Source organism: Phycodurus eques, chromosome 14 (genome assembly GCF_024500275.1).
Source record: "Phycodurus eques isolate BA_2022a chromosome 14, UOR_Pequ_1.1, whole genome shotgun sequence".
Taxonomy (NCBI): domain Eukaryota; kingdom Metazoa; phylum Chordata; class Actinopteri; order Syngnathiformes; family Syngnathidae; genus Phycodurus; species Phycodurus eques.
The window spans coordinates 16518585-16536125 of NC_084538.1; the positions used below are offsets into that span (position 1 = coordinate 16518585).

General features: G+C 40.5%; 1 protein-coding gene across 11 annotated transcripts in view; it reads left to right on the top strand.

Moving 5' to 3' along the window:
• The window catches only part of ralgapa2 (Ral GTPase activating protein catalytic subunit alpha 2), a 131617-nt gene that overhangs the window by 102453 nt on the left and 11623 nt on the right, over positions 1-17541 (top strand). The window lies entirely within an intron of this gene.

Consider the following 17541-nt stretch of genomic DNA (forward strand, 5'->3'; position numbering starts at 1 on the left):
GTTTAAACACTAACACTGTGCTTAAATATACTGTAGAAAGAAGGAAAATAAAAATGCACATAAAGGTTAAAGTCCCTTTAAAGTGAAAATTTCTTCTAAATTCGACACACCACAGAGAAGTGTCGACAAGCCCGCCACATTTAAATGATTAAAAAAATAAAATAATCACAAAGTCAGACTCAGAACCATCTTTATAGGTTAAGTGTGTTAAACCACGCAAGGAATTTGTCCCCAGTAGTTGGACCAGTAATGTGGTAATGCTGATACAATGACAAATGTGCAGCGTCTTTCTAATGCCTACACATAACTACAGTGGTGTGAAAAAGATTTCTTTTTATTGTTTTTATTATTTTTTTTTATTATGAAGGGACAAAAAGAAATCTAAACCTACACGGCCCAGTGTGAAAAAGTGATTGCCCCTCCCTGTTAAAACATAACTGTGGTTTATCATATCCGAGTTCAATTTCTCTAACCACACCCAGGCCTGATACTGCCAAACCTGTTCTCAATCAAGAAATCACTTAAATAGGACCTGCCTGACAAAGTGAACCAGACCAAAAGATCCTGAAAAGCTAGATATCATGTCGAGATCTAAAGAAATCCAGGAACAAATGAGAGTGAAAATAATTGAGATTGATCAGTGTGGGAAAGTTTATAAAGGCATTTGTAAAGCTTAAGGACTCCAGCGAACCACAGTGAGAGCCATTATCCACAAATGGCAAAAACAGAACAATGTCGAACCTTCCCAGGAGTGGCTGGCCGACCAAAGCTACCTCAAGAGAACAGCGACGACTCATCCAAGAGGTCACAAAAGACTCCACAACAACATCCAAAGAACTGCAGGCCTCACTTGACTCAGTTAAGGTCAGTGTTCAAGACTCCACCAAGACCTTTGGGAAAATACTCTATGGTCTGACAAGACAAAAGTTTAACTTTTTGGAAGGTGTATGACCCATTACATCTGGCGTAAAAATAACACCACATTTCAGAAAAAAAGAACATCATACCAACAGTCAAACATGGTGGTGGTAGTGTCATGGTCTTGGGCCCCTTTGCTCCGTCAGGACCTGGAGAACGTGCTGTGATTGATGGAACCATGAATTCTGCTGTCTACCAAAAATCGTGAAGAAGAATGTCCGGCCATCTGTTCGTGACCTCAAGCTGGAACAAACTTGGGTTCTGCAAAGTCCTGACCTGAACCCTGTTGAGATGCTGTGGCATGACCGTAAAAAGGCGGTTCATGCTTGAAAACCCTCCAGTGTTGCTGAATTACAACAATTCTGAAAAGACGAGTGGGGCAAAATTCCTGAAAGAGACTCATTGCAAGTTATCGTAAATGCTTGATTGCAGTTGTTTCTACTAAGGGTGGCCCAACCAGTTATTAGGCTTAGGGAGCAATCACTTTTTCACACAAGGCCGGGGTTTGGGATTTTTTTTTTTCTCCCTTAATAATAAAAACCTTAACTTAAAAATTGCATTTTGTGTTTACTTGTCAGGTCTTTGACTAATATTTAAATTTATTTTATGATGGGAAACATTTAAGTGTGAAAAAAAATGCAAAAAAATGGGAAATCAGGAAGGGGGAAAACACTTTCACACCACTGTATATATTTGAGCCGCGAAAATATATCCACTTAAAGCCTCCAGTGTCTGGAATATACAGTATCCCACTGGATCGTCGCCGGGCTCTACAGCAGCCGCGCCAGCGCGGAGCCCCTATCTACATGCTAGCTGTCGTTGCTAATTACTACGCCACCTACCACAACCTGCAGTCCTGACGTAATTAGTATCTCTCCTCATTTTCTTTCTATTGATGTTTTCAACATATTTTAAATGTATTTTATATTATGTACAGTTTTCAAAAATTCTGTGATTCTTTCACATATTACTAGAGGAAACTCAAGGCCCGTGTGCCAGATCCGACCCACCGCATAATTTTATGTGGCCCTTGAAACCAAATCATCTGCATCAACTTCCATGATTCTTGCTCAAATCTGTACCAAAATTTCAAATTGTGTAATACATAATGTTGAGATATTGCAAGCATTGTTTTTATTACCAAACCCCTTTTTACAGTAACATGAACAATAGTTGAATAAACTGTCTTTTTGATTTCAAAACTAGCTATCCATCAATTTGTTGTGTATATGTAATAATATAATGAGACGATAAAACATTTCTATGGCTCCACAGTTATATCGGCCGTCTGAGGGAAACCGCAACTACAATGTGGCCCGCGACAAACATGTTTTACACCCCTGCACGAGAGAGAGCCCGTGTACCACAGGTACCACACTTTGAGTGTCACCTAAAGCAAGCAGCCAAATATGTATAAGCTGCAGATACAATGATTTGAAAGCTTTTGTGCCTGTCCAAAGAATAAGTTGAATCAACCTTTAATTGGCCTTTTCACTTTCTGAACTAGCACAGAGGTAAGGTGAATCTAAAACTTTCCATCTTTCCACTGCACTACGATGTTGGAGGACAAAGCAAGAGAAATACTTTGTAGTAATCAGGAAGATTTCAAGTCAAAGCCAAGGACCAGCTTGCTCTTCACTGTTTGGTCTTTGACATTTTATTAAATGTTCAAATCGAGATCAGATACATGCTGCGGTGCCCTGTACCATTTCTAAAGAAAATGTTGCATATTCATCTCTGATAACTTAGATGGCAATCTTTGTCCTGACATAATAAAATATCCAGGGATTCATGTCCCCTCTGGTCATCATCACTGACAAAGGACACATTCATAGAGAAGTATCACCCAGCCAGTCACAGAATTGTATCTGTTAATCTTCATCCCTATCAGCCTTTTGTAGCTCATCTTATTATGACTTTCTCTTAAAGCACGTTGGAGCCCTGTGTGGCTGTTGGACTATAATGGGTCTGTGTTTGATTAATCATGTTCATCCATTGTATTGCACATCTAAGGCTGTTGTGTTAATACTCATCAATGGCCACCAAGGTCCTTTGAAAGGAGATGGATTACAGACGCAGTTCATGTAAAAACACATGCTTAGTAGGCTTTGAAGGCTGTCATGTTGTGCTTAATCAAATTATGCTGGACAAATATTGATGCCCTCAGTGATGCTTGTTGCCTTTTTTTCAGAGGTGTAAATCTTACTTTTTGTCAACATGTGACTCCAACAATCATCCATCAAGGGTCATCACATAACTTTATTGTCAGTCTTCTGATTTGTTGTGCAGCAAAAATCGATTTTTAGTGTTCCCCAGCGGAATTGTGGATTGTCAGAGACTTTGTGTGTTTGAGAAAAGCGGTGACCACTTCCTCCAGCCAGCTCGTAAATAACCTGTCCATGCCAACTCACAGACATCAGTGTTTGTCTGCAGCTGTGGCAAGGCTTTGTGAAATAACTGATGGGCAGTGATGATGTCACAGGTCAGGAATGATGTCACAGGCATAACTCCCCATCTTGCTGTCTGAATGCCAGATGGACGGTAAAGAGGTGTGGAGGTTGGAGCTTAGAAGCTCTTGCTGGGCGAAGCTCACTCCTCAAGAGGTGTAATTAACCCCGGCTCACGATTTGACCCGACTCCTTTGGGGGGCCCCATTGGCTGCAGTTTCCTGGACCTGCTCCTAATTAGGCAACTTGGTTAAAACTCCCAGAGAGCAAATTTTTCTCTAAAGCATATCCTAAGATGTCTATGTACATCCAGAAAATGGGCACAAACACCTCTGCTAATCGTACTGGATTTGTAACACATTAGGACATTTTTTGTCCGTGAGATGCAGCTACAGCAAAGGCTGTTTAATGAGACGCCAAGGTTTGAGTGGCTGCTTTATATAGAAAGAAATGGGGTACTCACATATCCACCCGAGTCTACCCTTCCATTGGGCATTTCTGTCATCCAGGCTCTCACGTTATCAATCTCAATCTGTTGTTCATCCTTTCTGTCTCTCCCAATGTTTCTCTGTCCAAATGTCTGTGTTTCTCCCCGGTTTTCCCCATAATCACCTCACACCTTGGCAAGCCTTTGCTGAGATGAGCTTCACACCTTCAGTCCTCGCTGTGATAACAGGTACCGCCGGCTCTCACCACCTGGCCTCCCTCCAATCAACACCTGTTCTGCTTTGCTCCTTTTCTTCCCTGTTCCTCTGTGTTTGCTTTTCCTCCATCTTCATTTTCTCGAGTTGTGCTCCACCAACCCCTTTCCCAGTGCACCTGCTTAATTTTTCTGCCCTCTATGCCCCTCTTGAAGGTGGTGTGCCTTCTTGATTACATACATTTTGCACTAATTTGCCTTTATACCTTCTCTAGTCGTCGTGATATTGATCTTAAGGCATTTATTCAACACCAACATGTTTTGTATCTTGTTTGCTGACTACCATGGAGATCTTATTTATCAAGTATAAATACTGCATATATCCCAAAAAATGGGCAGTATTTGTTTAACCGAGTCAAAAAGACAATTGCCTAAATGAGGTAGGGTGTCCCATGCCTTTCTGCGACAAAATAAATAAATAAACACCATGTTTGCCTTTTTGCCTTGGTTTTCACCTGGCAGCCCATCACTCCCGAGCACCCCAACTGCTTCCTCTTTGGAGGCCAATTATTTGACTGCTAAAGTCAATGGTACTGCAAGCTACTCGTGAGTTCCTCTTCTCTTCAAGGTCAAGCTGATTGGCCCAGGTTAATGGGCAGATGTGGGGCTGAGAGAGGAGTGGGGGGAGTCAAGGACCTAGAGGCACACGCCACCTCATCTCTAAACTGTGTCTCTTCACCACAAGAGCTCCTTTTACTGCAAGTGCTTTGGCAAACAGGGATTAACCTTGGTTGTAGTGTGCAGGATCGAGCAGTGGCAGAGTGGTTTGCTACTATTTATGGTAGAAGGGTTTTAGGTATTCAGTGTGTGTATTCCAGAGGTAAAGTTTAGGCACGTCATCTTTAATTGTTCTTGACTTGGCATGAAGATTTCATATCACAATTATCATGACCAAAAATGTCATAGTTATCTAGCTATCTATCCATCTATCATCTATCTATCTAATCCAGTGGTTCTCAAACTTTTGACACCAAATATCACCTAGAAAAATTCTTAGCCCTCCAAGTACCACCATCAGGACCAACATTAATATACAATAGCAGAGTAGGCCTTAGTGTTCATAAAAAATGAGGCAAAGGCTTTCTGAAATTGCGATCATCCAGTGATTTTACGTTTGTAACTACAACGGTTGCCGCTAAGCTAACTAAGCTAGCTACCTTTAAACAAAGGTTGCGTGCGCTCGAGCCATCTCATTTTCCGGGTCACAGATTTACTTCAAACTTCACAGAAAACAAGAATAATAATAGTGTATCACCTCCATATAGTTTTCTACTGTGTCTGAATCCTATAAATGTGTGATTTCTTTTTTTTCTTTTATGTATTTATTTTTGATGCCAAAAACACTATTTGCAGTAAGATTTGCAGTGTAAGGAACATTTTTATCTTTGTCAAAACTTTTATATAAACACTAACATAACGTAGAGATAACTTTAATGAAAACACAGCTAACAAGAATCTGAAAAGTATTCCTGTAGACGTCATTGCCTCCGATCAAATAAGAGGCCGGTCAGCATTCTTTTCATCGTTATCGTTCGCAGTCACTTTCACTTTTTGCAGTCGAATTTGTGCTGACACAACCACGGGTTCTTCAGCAATACGTCTTCATTCAATCGACAACAAACACAGCTTCCAAAATTAGCAGTAACAGTTATAAGTACATATAATGCACAAGCGGATGCATAAGTAGCCATGTAGGTCCTTTGAAACCCGTACCTGATTGGACGACTGTCGTACCCCAGCATACCCAACACAGAATACTGTAGAGATCATACAAATTGGAAGACGCTGCTCGTGGAATAATGTGCGCACATGGCTGATGCCGTTGTGCGGGTCAATGTCAAATTGATCCCGCGGGCCGGACGAAATTACTGCTGGGAGCTTGACATGTCTGCTCTAAATTGTTTGTAGGTATGAATGTGAGTGTGAATGGTTGTTTGTTTCTACAGTATGTGCCATGCGATTGGCTGGCAACCAGTCCAGGGTGTAGCTCGCCTCTCAGCCAAAGTCAGCTGGGATAGGCGCCAGCACACCCAGGACCCAAGTGAGGATATGCCGGATGGAAAATGGATGGATGGATGTCAGTACTGTATTTTAGTGTAGATTATGTAGATGGTTAAAACATGTATAATTAAAGCTCAGAATGAGTTAATTGGACTGATTATTAATTTGGAATTTTATATGCCATGTTCACATACACTTATTCTGATCACAAACACCACATTTATGAGAATTCTTGATCCTTATCTCATGCGCTGAGATTTTGGTGGGTCTGAGAAGATATTAAAATTTCAAATTGGGCCCCGGGACACTTGAGCTTGCGAATGACTGGGTTAGTGTTTGATTCCAAACATGACAGAAAATATTTATCAGTTTTTTTAAGCTCAAGATGGTGGCCACGAATGTCTTGTTTTGCTTAAAAACACAAACACAAATTGCTTTCATGGAGGACTAAGGAAATTGGAAAGTGTTCAAATTTAAGAGGCTGAAATCTGAGGATTTGAAGTTTTTTAAATTTATTTTTTAAATGTTCAAAACCTGTTTATTTGCTTTACATTTTGTATGCAATAACCCCAAGAATGATGTCAACTGAATACTTGTGTTCATTGTTGCCACTGGATATTCAACGGTAGAGTGTGCAGTTTTCAAACTGTTAGCAGAAGTTGAATGTATCCTCACTTCAATCCCCGCCCCCTCGCGTCGCTGCCCAAAGAAACGTCCCCAGCTCACTAATGCGCGTGCATGGCATTCCAAGGCTGCTTGCTAACATGACTTATTTATGATGGGGTATTGCCAAACACGAAATGTTACCGGTTTGATGTAGTATTTTTTTGGAATGTACAATCAATTAAAAAAAATCTGTCAAAGAAACTATAATAGTCTCTTTTTGCACAAGACTGCTGTTTGTCCCAGTGAGGCTGCATTTGTGTGCTTTGCACATGCAAATAATTGACCACACCCCTCAGTCACGCCTTCTGCCTCAACAGTCTCTGGCTATTTTTCTCACGCCGTGACGAAGTTTGTAGATAATTAAAATTAAACTGGAGGCATAAAATGGGCCGGAGAGGGATGATTTTTGACTTTACTGCCATTGGGTTTTATCTCAATCAAAGTTTGACAGTTTGGTTCTTCTGTTTTTTGGCCACCAGGAAAAGGAGCAGTTGCTAAAGGATGGTCATTGCTCATACAGGTTTGGAGCATACTGAATTACTCAATTTGTCCCCTTCACTTCTAAAATTATGACTATGTCCCTGGTCTCAGGGCACGTCATGCCAACAGTCAAACATTGTGGTGGCAATGTGATGGTCTGAGGCTGTTTCCCCTTCTGGACCTGAACAACTTGCTGTGATTAATGGAACAATGAATTCTGCAGTATACCACAAACTCCTGCAGGTGAATCTCCTGCTGTCACATCATTCCCTCAAGCTGAAGTGCACTTGGGTTCTGCAGCAGGACAATAACCGAAACATGCCAGCAAGTCCATCTCTGAATGGGTTAAAAACAATGTTTTTGAAGAAGAAGAGAGGGGCAAAAATCTGATCACATTCATATTCATTTTTGCTCTTTTAGTCATCTTTATTGAGTATGGTCATTCTTAGGATACCTTTTAGTTGCCTGGTTACGAGACAAAAACATAATCCCAGATCTCAAGAGTTTTATTTTTTGTCCTTAGTGGAAGTCCTTTGTGTTCCATTCCCTTTTATTTTATTTTTTTCATTGGATTCTGCTCTGTATTGTCGTGAGCTGGATAAACTCTTATCATCCATTGGCAGTAGGGTTGTCTTTGTGAGACATTAAAATTGGTTGGATGATCTGAAACAGAAACACAGTTGTGCTAAATTTGCACACAAAAAAAATAGTAAGGCGAAATACTTTTTCATAACACTATATTCAAGCTTTCATATGACTTTTTGTCAACTCAAGTACTTTATCCAAGTGTACGCCTTTGGTGCTTTAGGCTTCAGACTGAGACACCTGGACTTCCAGGAAAAGCATCACAAAAGAACATAAAAGTTTGGTTATGTCAGTGGGTCACAGGCTTAGTGCAGTAATTGCAAGCAAAGATTTTTCAACTAATTATACATGTTCCAATATTTTTTTCTGACCTAAGATTTTGGTGCTCTGTTGTAAATAATCCTTCTTCTAAGATGTGTATCAGATGAAGATGTAAATACCTGGAAGTTGAAGCTGAAATATTGATCTCTTGTCTTATATTCAACTTTTGATGTCAAACCCAAATAGTTTTGGTCTACAGCAAAACAAAGGAGTCTTACTGTTCCAATACTTTTATAGTGGAGTGAATACTCTATGAACCAGCTACTGTATGGATGTTTAAGGGCTGTATGTGTTATAGGCTAGTAGTAGTGGCGAGAAGCCTTCTGTCAGCAGGATGACTGAGGAACACAAAGACTGAGCGTGGAAGGTCAAGGTGCTCTCCTGGGAGTCACCAGATCAGAGGTCAAGATTGGCTTTTGGGAAGAAGTGTGTGTTTGTGTGTGCCTTCTTATGCACAAAACGGGTGTGTGTGAGCATGTGTAGAGAGGGCCATCGCATTGGGTGGGTTGGACTAGGCACAAAATGGATCCCAGTGGACAGTCGTTTTCAGGACAGGTCCCAGTGGACAGAAGGGGATAAAGAGGGGACTAAGGATGAAGGTTGGTGCTGTTTGGCTGATGGGGACCAGTGGAGACAGAGCAGCCTGCTAATGAAACGCCATCTGAGGTTTTCATTCACCTTGAACATGGGCCACTGCATTTCCCCTGACCTTGGCTTTGATCCACAAAGATGCTTGACCTTTGCTTTCCCCAAGAGCTGCTGCCCTCCTCCCATCTGGGCAGCACACATGCATATGTATACATACATGCACATACTAAAATGCATATGTATGTGCACACCTTTACCCATATGCCTTCATGGCTATGGTCCTACCGATTGTTTTATCTCTCTGTCACCAGCACTGTGACCATCAAAGCTGCAGAGTGTGTGTTACTGCATAATTGACCTGTATGTTTATGTGTGTGTTTGGAATCACTTGAAACATCATACCAGCCACAAATCCCTTCCCTTATCACCTTCAGTCACTACAAAGGTTGGAAGGTTGAACTTGCCCACCCAAAACCATTACCCCAAGTTTATGAATATTAAAGTAATATTATTTGCCTAATCAACGTTCTATTAAATTGAGGAGAGCAGCATCTCTGTTCTTGCTATAGTGACCCTGGATCGGTGGTCTATCATATTGGTGAACCAACCACCAATGAACTTTTTCTGACAATGTATTTTGTTTTTTCCGACTTAATCCAATACATTTCTGTGTTTCCATTGACTTAGTTTGGCTCTGTCCATGACTTGGTTTCACTTGCCTTAATTTGTAGTCACTGCAGTAGTTTCAGATCATGGTTCACAGAATCTATTAGGTAGGAGTTGACTATAGTTCCTATGCCTAACTTTGCAAGATATAACACAAATTATCAGGTCTGCTACGTGGCTTGTTGTGACAGGCTTATTTCAATTATTTTCCAAATAGCAGCACTATGGCAGCTGCTTCAAATAAAGTTGCAGTAAATGAAAGTCAGGTTGGGTTTCTTTCCATCACCTCACATGATAGAGTACGTGTAGATTGGTGTTTTGCCGACGCTATATTGTCATCACTCACAACCGATTTAGATTTGTTTTTTTCTTTTTATTACCAGAATGAATGCAAATTAGTTGCCATATCTTTTAAATTTACTCAAATCTGTGGACATTACAAACAAAGCATTCCTATTTATATTTTTTCTGTCTGCTTAGTCCTTACAAAATTCCAACTCTTTATTTCAAGCTGGTGTATTATAGAGCAGTTATAGGGGTTAATGTTTTCCCTGAAAGGTCACTGACTATGGACTGTGCCTTTGACATGGATACAGAGCTGCCAAATGTTATGTTATGTTCCTGAATCACTAAACGTTGACTCGTTATGGCCATAAAACTGATAGTTCCGGATATTGGAAGAAAAAAAAGAAAGCATCTGACATTACGGCCTCGTCCACATTGAACAGTTGGTTGGTGCACGCTGTTGTATTCCGTCCCACGGCTGCCAAGCCGCAGAAGCAAAAGTTTGGTCATTCGGGGTCAATGCATTGTAAGTCACTGATCATTGCCTCCATGGTGTCAAATAAGCTACAGTTCTTACCAAGCTTCTTACAAAAATGTCACAAAGGGAGGACGAGGAGTGGATAGGCGAAGACAATGTCAAAGCCTTGGTAATTGTGAAGCTATCGTTGCAAGCAGTCTCAAAATATCGAAATAAGTGATTTGGTGAAACAAAACCCTTGTCACATAGGTCTGGCTGGGACCACGGTTTTCCGGAGAGTAACCAACTTTGAACAACAGAATAACCGGCCAATTAATACATGTTTAGAGATAAAGATTAAATATAAAATAATACACGGCCGCACAGGATGCCTCGTCTGAACCGGAATTGAATTAGTACGTCATTGCACATGTCACTTGAGAACGCGGGCAGGTTGAAAGGATATTATTATTATTGATAAATATTTGTAATATAAGTTAAGATAACCTTTATTAGTCCCACAATGGGGAATTTTGCATCGTTTCAGCAGCAATTGTGGATGTAGGAATTATAAATATGTAATATAAATAGCATGCAAGAGATGTAATTACGTTTCTTCTTCTTCCATGTACTTCTTTACATTACACCAAATAGAACCCAAGACTATTGTCCATACATAAACTATCCATTACAGTCAATCAGCAATGTTATTTTTTTGTTTGCAAACTAGAGTGCCGAGTTTGAATTTTGACGTTTGAAATCTGATTAATCTGCTTTCATAGACTTGCTTTTTTTTTCTTACCAGCTTTGAAAACAGAATTGGCAAAGGTGAATTAATCCGTAGACACAGATATTTTTAATGATGCAAAGTCGAAATCTCATACTGGTACTTTGAATCGGGATGCAACTGCTTCCATCATTATAAGGTTGATGTAATACAAACAATAAAATCACAAATATTGAACCCATCATTTATTAACGATTATGATTCTGACTGTTGCACGGAAATCTTCTTGACAGAATTTTGAAAATATGGAAATGTAGACAAATTTGGACAAATTGTTCTGGAAGTGAATTTTTATAGGTTGGCAGCTTTGTGGATATAATCTTTATATTGCTGTTCTGAAAGTGTCCCTTTATTAATTGTCCCTAGTTACTGCAAGGAGGCAGCAGCGGCTGTGCATATGCAGGGGAACAAGCTGTACCTAAGGCTTGGTAATTAGAGATAAACAGAGGCAGCAGCATGCGAGACAGAGAGAGAGAGCGAAAGAGCAAGAGAAGGCAAGATTATCCCGCTCAGTGCATCAGGTTGTATTTCTGTGCCGCAATTGTTTTACCCACAGACCGCATTGTCCATTTACTTAAGTGAACTGATGATGACTCTTATGTTCACTCTTCTGGAAAACACCTTTTATTAGTCGTCCTCTCGTTGCGTAGCCCTCCCTTTCTCCTGTGGCATTTACTCCTGTCTTTTGATCATTCTCGTTTCATTTGTAAAAGTTTCTTGCTCAATCTAATCAATTTGTCTAAGTCAGATAGAGGACAGCGGAAGTAAGTATTGGAAAAGAGGCATGTGTCAGAGTTGGAGAAAAGCGCCTGCTCCAGCTGGAGTCAATATTTGCTTTAGGAATCTCAATAACAGGCCTGCAGTCATCTGCATCTTTGATAATGGATGGCCATATGGCTCTGTTGACCAACTATGTGCTGAGGTTTTTTGTCTTTCTCCTCATCTTTCTTCACCATCATCTGCTGGCTTCATCCTCAACTTCTCTCATTTATTTTCATTTACTACTCCCTTCACGTGTTTGTCTTCCACTTATCACTGAGATGGACACATTGTGCACACTTTTACAAACATAATTTCCCCCCTTTTGTCATCTGTAAAACCCTCCAAATGACCCACCACACAGAGCTGTGACCCAGGTTACCATGGCAGCAGTGCCTGGGATGCCCACTCTTTGTCCAACACTGTTTCCAGCATGTGACAGAAAGCAGTGCATCAGGTTATGACTGATATAGAACACAGGAGGGAACAAGACTGCTTTTACATGCTCGATGCAAATACGAGTTAGGGCTTCAGCCTTCAACTATGAAAAACAATATTTATCCATTTTCTATAGCACTTGTCCTCATTATTGTCACGGGTGAGCTGGAGCTTATCCCAGCTGACTTTGAGCGAGAGGCGGTGTACACCCTGGACGTGTTGCAGAGAATCGGGGGCACATAAAGATAACCAATCATCCACACTCACATTCATACCTATGGTCACTTTAACGTCTTCAACAAACCTAAATTTCAAATTCATGTTTTTGTAATGTGGGTCCAAATCACCGCCTCCGTGATTTGGACCCCAAACCTCAAAACTGTGGGGCTGATGTGCTAACCACTAGGTCACCTGCTGCTTCATGACAATGCATGTGCCATAAAATTGTACAAACAAGTATTGTATGACATTTCGGACATCATTACACAGTTGGAGAAAAACGTATGTGAACCCTTTTGAATTTCTCAAATTTCTGCAGAAATGAAATGTAGTCTGATCTTCATCCAAATCACAAGAATAAACATCCATCCATCCATCCATTTTCCGTACCACTTATGCTCACCAGGGTCGCGGGCATGCTGGAGCCTATCCCAGCTGACTCTGGGCGAGAGGCATGTTACACCCTGAACTCATCACCAGCCAATCGCAGGACACATAGACAAAAAAAACATTAGCACTTACATTCACACCTACAGACAATTTAGTCTTCAGTTAACCTACCACACAGCCACAGGGAGAACATGCAAACTCCACACAGGTGAGGTCGGATTTGAACCCGAATCCTCAGAACTGTGAGGCAGATGTGCTATCCACCATGCCGCCCCATGAATAAACAAAGTCTGCTTAAAGTAATACCACACAAACAATGTGTTTTATGTTTTCATATTTTCATTGAAATGAACATGTAACCATTCATAGAACAGGAAGGAAGAAGTAAGTGAACCTCTAGGCTACGGATTCTCCAAGAGGTAATCAGTCAGGAGTGAGCTAACGTGGAATCCAATCAATGAACAAGATTGGAGGTGTGGCTTAAAGTTGCTCTGTCCACAAGAAAACACACCAGTTTAGAATATCCTCTGGTCAAGACGCATTGCTGTATGTACCATGCGTCACTCAAAAGAGCTCTCAGAAGACATTCAATTAAGAACTGGTGACTTGGATAAAGCTTTGGAATGTTACAAAGGTTTCTCTACAAGTCTTGATGTTCATTAGTCCACGGTTAGTCAAATTGTCTGTAAATAGAGAAGTTTAGCACTGTTGCTACTCATCCAAGGAGTGGCCATCCTGTAAAGATGACTGCAACAGCACAGCACACTGAGCGCAGAATGCTCACTGAGGTAAAAAAATAAAATAACCCCAGAGTGTCAGCTGAAGACTTACAGAAATCACTGGCAAGTGCCAACATTTCTGTTGGCAAATCTATCATACGTAAAACATTAAACAAGAATGGGATTCATGGGAGAACATCAAGGAGGAAGCCGTGACTGTCTATAAAAAAATTTTTTTTTTTTAAAAAACACTCCTCCACAATTTAAGTTTCACATGGATGTTCGACAGAACTACTGGTAGAATATTCTGTGGAGAGATAAAATCAAGATTGAATTGTTTGGGAGGAACACACAATGTGATGTGTAGAGGAAAAATGGCACAGCACATCAACATCAAAACCGTATCCCAACTGTGAAGCATGGTGAAGGGAGCACCATGGTATGGGCATGCTTTGATCCTTCACAGCCTGGACACCTTGCTGTGATCAATGGAAAAAATTATTTACAAGGTTATCAAGCAATTTTGCAGAAGAACTTGAGGCCATCTGTCCAACAGTTGAAGCTCAAAAGAGGATGGGTGTTGCAACAGGATAATGGTCCAAAACACAGAAACAAATCAACAACAGAATTGCTTCAAAAGAAGAAAATGTGTTCTGGAGTGGCCCGGTCAAAGTCCTGACCTCACCCGATTGAGATGCATGACCTTAAGAGAGCTATTTACGGCACACATCCCAGGAATTTTACTGAACTGCAACAGTTTTGTAAAGAGGGATGGTCCAAAATTCATCTTGACCGCATCTTCAACTACAGGAAACGTTTGGTTGAGGTTATTGCCGCAAAAGTAGGGACAACCAGGTATTAAATCCAAGGGTTTACTTTTCCCACCTGTCCTGTGAATGTTAGCATGTTATGCTCTGTAGAAATATGAAAACATATAATTGTTTGTGTTGTATTAGTTTAAGCAGAGTGTTTGTTTGTTCTTGTGATTTAGATGGTTAGACTACATTTTATGACCAATTTGTGCAGAAATGTAAGAAATTCCAAAGGGTTCACATACTTCTTCCTACCGCTGTACTTCTTGAATCACTTTTATTATCAGCATTTTCATCTTATGTGAATCTGACACTATCTTAACCTCAACTTCCTCTTTCACGCTAGCCTTTGTCTTTCTCTCCCCCTTGTCTGGCCTGTGAGCAGCTTGGCCATCTTACCCATTGGAGTGTCCCGGCTCAGCTGCCTGTCAACCCCACTTCGCCATGGTGTCCTCAAAGCCATTGGTCATGGCTGCCTTGGTCCCCGCTGTGGTGGCATGTGGCCACAGCAGGCCTCCTGCCCAGTCACTGTCTTGTCCTATCTAGCCAACCCAGACTGGAGGATCTCAGCCCTGTCCAACCTATTGCAGCTCAACCTCGTTCATCCTTTGCTTTAGCTGCAACCCAGTACCACCCCACCCTGGACGCTCCTAATGCATGAGTTGAGGGGAGCTGTTGAACTGTTTGTATGTTAGTACCGAAAGTGTGAATGTAATATACTGTACAGTCAGTGGAGGATACATGGTGGTAAACATACTGCAGTGACAATAATTAGAGTCATTGTTGAATCCTCCTTGCTGTCATCATGCCAGCAGAGAGACATTTTTACTTCAGTAGTTCCCTTTAGCATATTTTACCTCGCCCCGGCCTCCATTCCACAACAGATTTGGCACACTTCATCTTCAATAATGACATGATAATGGCCGTCAGACTGTTTTTCACCCTCACCCGCAGCAATTTTGGATCCCCATTTATTTATTTCGACTTTTCCCGTCATTTCAAATCAGGCCATCCATCCATCCTGCTTACTGGCTGCCCAGGCTCCAGTCGCTGCTTGTCACTCTGAATTTCAAATTGCTTCAATTTTCCCCCTGATGACACAGAAGTAGTGAGTAGCTTATCAGAGAGGGTGGTGGTAGACATGCTGCCTGCTGCAGGAGTTCTATTAGCGAGTGGAAGGGACGATTTTTTTTTTTAGAGCTGTGGTTCTCATCTGTTGTCACACGGGGACCTGCATTTTACTATTGTCACTAAGTTGTAACCCACTTTTATAGACGTTAAGAACAATAAATAAAATCTATTGTTCAAAAATAGCCTTTGAAAACACATTTTTTAATATAACTACCCCTGTTTACATGTTCAAATGGCCTTTTTGTTGCAACATTTCAAGTGGCTGTCATTATTGTGGAATTTTACAAAAAGAAAAAAAGCATGGAATGAGAACTTGAGCGCCTCCAAAATCCTCGGGCATGTAAAAAAAAAAATGTATTACTAAAGTGAATGACCTGTTCTTCCCACACTGCTCTTCTGACGAATAATGTTCCATTGCACTATTTGAGTGGAGTTTTTATGTCACGGTCATTCTGTCGCATCAACTTGGAGAATCTAGAACTCGGACTCACCGTCTAAATCCCCAATCGCTTTTTGCATTGTCAATAACGAATGACGAGCGAATCAAAATCGAATCATTACTCCTGGTACTATTCCAAATTAAACATGTCATTGTCCAAGAAGTGAAAAGTCCCAAGTTGATTATTTGAAAACTGTCTATAGTCACCTGGTTACATCCTGGGTGCTTTTTGGGGGGGTTGCAGATTTTGTCTCAACACCATAAAGATGGAACGCTGATGCATTTTGGCAACTGCCAAAAAGAGGTTGACAAAACGCTTCTTTTTTGTTTAAAATGGCTAACTTTAACCAGGATCCCTCGTCGCATCGTGGCTGTGGTCTGTGCCCTAAAATGCGTAAATCCACGCTGGTTGAGAACATTAGCTGCTAGCAATCATCTACCACGATGTGATGAATTAATCTTGTACAACTTTCTCCCATTCATTCTGCCACGTTCGCAGTCATGAACATCCGTGCAGCTCTTCGGGCATGGCCATCTGTCTTTCTGCGGAGATTATCATCTCTCTCTGATAATCTCCGTTCTGCGGAGATTATCATCTCTCTCTGAGGAGACGTGATTCATGATTTAGCATTTTAGTCATCCCCGTATCGCTGGGGTATATTCGGCTAGAAAATAAATAAAAACGCATGCAAACATTAGCTTCCCCTGTTGTCGTGCATTAGTGCTGGATGCTGCAGTATTATCCACTCAGTGTCTCCTCAAGTAAGATTTGTCTCCTTACCGTGGCCAGAATCAGAATCAGAATCATCTTTATTTGCCAAGTATGTCCAAAACACACAAGGAATTTGTCTCCGGTAGTTGGAGCCGCTCTAGTACAACAGACAGTCAATTTACAGAACACTTTGGGGACATAAAGACATTGACAAAAAACAATTGTGCAAAAAGATGCAGAGTCCTCTAGCAGAGTCCAGCAGTCATATGCACAGTACTTTTTTTAGGTAGAAAACCAACTGCTGCAAAACAAGTATAACTAAGTATAGAGAGAAAAATCAACAAAATAGGGCTGACTTGCTGCAGATAAGAAAATCATTTGTCAGTGATTCTCAAAGTGTGGTACGAGTAGCAAAAGTGGTACGCGGGCTCTCTCGAGTGATATGAAAAAGAAGCACTGAATAAATACAAATAAAACATTCAGCCTTTTTTTTTTTTTTAATCCACTACGGTACATTAACTTTTCAAGTATAGTACAGTACAAAAAATACATTTGCAGTTACTCTTTAAGAATTGTATGCTTTAAAACATTTAAGTATAATTTTTATTTGTTTTATGTGCAATACATTTACATAAAATCAGTATTTAATCTTTTTTTTTTTTTTTCCTTTTCTCATATTAAGGCCCCATGTTAATGTTCAAACTGTGGATAATGTTACAGCGGCATACTTTTTAGGACTAAAACCTTGAAACCTCAGTCTCGTTTTTGGTGAACATTTGGGCCTACTCCATTACTGTATTTTAATGTTGGTCATTATGGTGGTATTTGGGAAGCCAAGTATTTTTTGGTGTGGTACAACCCTGCTTCATGTTTTTTGGGGTTGGACGGACATTATTTTCATAACATGCAGTACATTACTAAAAATATTACAGTATATAAAGTCCATTAGTTTTCAATTGAATTTGAGCAAATTTCAAATAATTATTTTAATTTTTTTAAATTTAACTTTAATTAAAAGGAA